This window comes from Solanum stenotomum, chromosome 9 (genome assembly GCF_019186545.1).
Source record: "Solanum stenotomum isolate F172 chromosome 9, ASM1918654v1, whole genome shotgun sequence".
Taxonomy (NCBI): Eukaryota; Viridiplantae; Streptophyta; class Magnoliopsida; order Solanales; family Solanaceae; genus Solanum; species Solanum stenotomum.
Genome location: NC_064290.1, coordinates 45,771,372 through 45,775,994, shown reverse-complemented (window position 1 = coordinate 45,775,994; position 4,623 = coordinate 45,771,372).

The following is a 4,623-nucleotide window of genomic DNA, read 5'->3' as shown; positions in this document are numbered from 1 at the left end:
AAAGTGTTGGTGTATATAATTTTTTGTCTGACTTGATTGGTGCAGCTGCAGGACGATCTGGATAAGGTTCACTAGGAATCACACGGTATGAAATTTTTTTGCCTAACTTGATTGGTGCAGTTACAGGACGATCTAGATCAGGTTCACCAGGAATCACATGGTATGAAAACTTTTTTCCTGACTTGATTGGTGCAGCGGCAGGACGATCTGGATCAGGTTCACCAGAAATCACACGGTATGAAAACTTTTTACCTGACTTAATTGGTGTAGCTGCAGGACGATCTGGATCAGGTTCACCAGGAATCACATGGTATGAAAACTTTTTACCTGACGTAATTGGTGCAGCTACAAGACGATCTGGATCAGGTTCACCAGGAATTACACGGTATGAAATTTTTTTGCTTGGCGTAATTGGTGCAGCTGCAAGATGATCTGGATCAGGTTCACCAGGAATCACACGATATGAAAAAATTTTGCCGGGCTTGATTGGTGCAGCTACAGGACGATCTGGATCAGGTTCACCAGGAATAACACGGTATGAAAGCCTTTTGCCTGGCTTGATTGGTGCAGCTGCAGGACGATCTGGATCAGGTTCACCAGGGATCACACGGAATGAAAACTTTTTACCTGACTTAATTGGTGTAGATGCAGGACGATCTGGATCAGGTTCACCAGAAATCACACGGTATGAAAACTTTTTGCTTGGCTTGATTGGTGCAGCTACAGGACGATCTGGATCAGGTTCACTAGGAATCACACGGTATGAAAACTTTTTGCTTGACTTGATTGGTACAGCTACAAGACGATCTAGATCAGATTCACCAGGAATTACATGGTATGAGAACTTTTTGGTTGACTTAATTGGTGCAGCTACAGGACGATCTGGATTAGGTTCACCAAGAATCACATGGTATGAAAACTTTTTACTTGACTTAATTGGTGCAGCTGCAGGACGATCTGGGTCAGGTCCACTAGGAATCAAACGGTATGAAAACTCTTGCCCTTGTGAGATATCATTCAACTTTCTTGAAATCTCGTGGACCGCTAAAATAGGTTGAGATATTTTTTCACTTTTTGCTATTAAACTATCATGTTGTTGAATAGCTTGAACTATATTTTCACAACTAGGAACAAAAAGAGCAATAAGAATGAAAAAGATTAAGTGAAAGAGATTCATTTTTGTAGATGCTTTTTGCTTTTGTTTTTGTATTTTTTTTTCATAGATGAATGGTCCATAAATACTTGTTCAAAATTTCCTAATTAATTAATGCAGTATTATCTCCACATATCTATAGAAAATTCTGGAAAACAGAAGTTATGAGAATGTAATTACAAATTAAAGTTTGGATTTATTTCTTTCATTTCAATTAATTTTAACAAATCTGAATATCTTTCTTCATCTTAAGAATTTGAAAATAAGGACCCTTTTGGCTTCAAATTTGGTTGTTGGCGTTTTGCCACAACTTGGCAAGTTTTTTTGCCAAGAATCTCAAGTTCCCAAATACTAGAAAAAACTAGTTTTGGGAACTTTAAAAAATACAAAAATTACCCCAAAGAAGAAGAAGAAGATATTGTTGATGTTGATATTCGGAACACAAAAGAATTTCTAGCTCCATACAACGGAATGCGATATCATTTGCAGGACTACAGGGAAAGTGAAAGAGATCCTAAGAATGACAAATAGTTATTTAACTATAGACATGCCTCTTTGCGTAATGTAATTGAAAGAACATTTGATGCGTGGAATAGTAGATTCAGAATACTACGACAAGGCATGAAAACCTATGAATTAGACAAGCAGGTGAAAATAGTAGTTGCTTGTGTCATATTACATATTTTTTTTGCGTGAAAATCAAAGCAGTGATGAAATATTCAATGAACATGAACTTTAATTATGATATGGTTATTGATGAAGATGACGAACAATCGACTCAGAGTAACAATATCATTTCGTCTTCTCAGTCATCTGATCTAGAAATGAAAGCTTGTCGGGAAGAGATTGTTCGAAGAATATGGGAATATTATATAAAGGAATAGTTTGTTACTACCTCCTCTGGAGGTTGTTATAATTATAACTGAATCAATGACAAGTTTGAATATGCATTAATTTATTGCTCTTGCCTATATTGTTATTTTGTTGTTGTTGATTGTGATCAATTATGTTATATTAAAATAGTTAAATATTTTTTGGGAAACTTGAGTCCAAACACAAGGTGTTAATTTGGGCAAAATCTGGCTCAAGTATTATTTGGCAAAAATACTTAGGAACTTGAGGTCAAACGCTAGCTAAGTAATTGAAATTCTGAACAAGAAACTTCTCACTTGGTTAATTAGTTGAAAATAAAACTAAAAAAAAAGGTGAAAATAAATTCGCCCCTTTAACCTCACCTTAAAAATCAAATTCTCCCTCCAACATTAAGTTATCCTAATTCCTTTTTATATTATTTATGTAATGTAATTTTTTTCAATTATATTTTATATTACTTTTTCAAATTCTTTTTATCTATAATATATATGATATGAAATATGATAATAAGATTGATTGATTTTATGTTCTTATCATATTAGGGGTGTGCATCAGCCAATTCGATCGAAATTTTATATATTATCAATTTGATTTATTGATTCTTTTTATTTGTGAACACATTCTAAATTGGTAAACAAATCAATACTATATTTATTATCAATTTCGATAGATTGTTTTATTTATCCTTAACGATTCGACTTTTTTATTTAACCGATAAGAAAATACTCATACAATTCTATAGACATACACTTTATTCGTAAAATAGAAATAGTAGCAAAAATAGAAGTGTAATACAAATTTCTATATTTATTACTTTTGTTTAAGACAAAATTGTTCGAATTTCTTCTAAATTGACTTATGCAATAAACTTCAAAAACAACATTAATTATTTGTATTTATCACAATCAAATCAAAAAATTGAGAAGAGAGAGAGTAACACTAGTTTATGTCGAGATGAGATAAGATGTCACAAAAGAGAGCCGAAGAGGCTAGTTTGTATTGCCTACAACCAAAAATAATTCTAAAATTTAGAAAATATAGTTCGTAAAATGTTAAAGTCACCCTTGTATAAGTAAAGAGTAAAATAGTAACTTTAATATAATTTTATTGGGTTATCAATTTAACCATTAACCAAAATCATAGAATCAAAATCGAACAGATAACCCAAAAAATAATTCTACAAAATCGCTTACAAACTGCTCAATAATCTAATACTGAAAAATCATTACAAAATTTAATTTAATTTATTGATTAGTTTGATTTTTACACACCTCTCAATTATTGAATGTATGCTTTTTGTCGCACCATTTTAGAAAGGGAAAACCTTATACTCACTATATTATTTCATTGAAAAAAACTTATATTTTTAAAAATTCTCCCAAAAATCAACTTGTTTTATTTTGTTAACTTTTATAATCATTTTAGCTAAACTTTGTATTTTTGGGGGAGAATTATATTATTGACGTGGTCTTTAATTATGTCATATAATCTCTTTTATTAATTACTAATTCGAATATGTTATTTATGTGAAATTTTGTGTGCGCCACTCAAATATTGATAAATACGCGTTCAACGTTTAAGGGACAAAAATGTACCAAGGGACAAAATCAACTTTATTTTTTTATTTTTTGCAACTTTTCATTTGTAATATTTATGTCCACTTAACTTTTCTGTGAGTGTGACTCATCAGCCAAAAAACATTTTTTTCTTTTAAAAAAAAATTATTTTTCTCAATTTGCCATTATTTTTCACAACCATACAAATTATTGTAGGTGATTGTGACCCACAAGGGATGTTAATTTGACTTAAAGAGGGGTTGCATGGGGAAATTTATTGTTCGAAATTTTGAATGAAATAATGACGGTAAACAAATTAAAAGTTACGTCATGTTTTAATTTGTTTGACTGATTTATTTATTCACAAAATTTAATTAAGAAAAAATAAATCTTGTAATTTTAAATTAAATATATTTAAAATGTATCAACATATTCTTTAATATTATGATATTAAAGATTGTGAAATGTTTTAGAATTAACATATTATAAAAATACAAATGTTCATTTTAAACTAATTAAAAAAGCAAATAAAATTAAAAGGAGAATATTATTATGAAAGGGGTTGACAATTGGCTGAATAAATTCTATATGACAATAATTGATTGATCACAAAATTTGAAGAAATAAAATAAAATAAAACTCATGCGAAAACAAGTCCTAAATATTATTTTTAGATATAAATCATCTTATTCAAAATAAAATTAAAAAAAATTAAAATTAAATTATCTCTATATAAGATAACATCCTTTTTAAAACAATTAAGCTGAAAGAATAACCATGGATTGTGGTGTAATGGTAGGACTGTTTTAATCCTTAATCAGAGGTGTCGAGTTTGAACCCTCAATATAAAGAAAATCACATTATGAGCACCACATCTAAAATGAGCTCTACAATGTATGATTCAAATTTAATTAGAGCTTTAATGCTAACATCAATACAAAATGAAAAACAAAAAAAGAGTATTACAAAATTATAATAAATAAATTGAGAAAAGTTAAAATATTATTTAGTGAATGGAGTTGGAGCTAGAATTAGAATTGT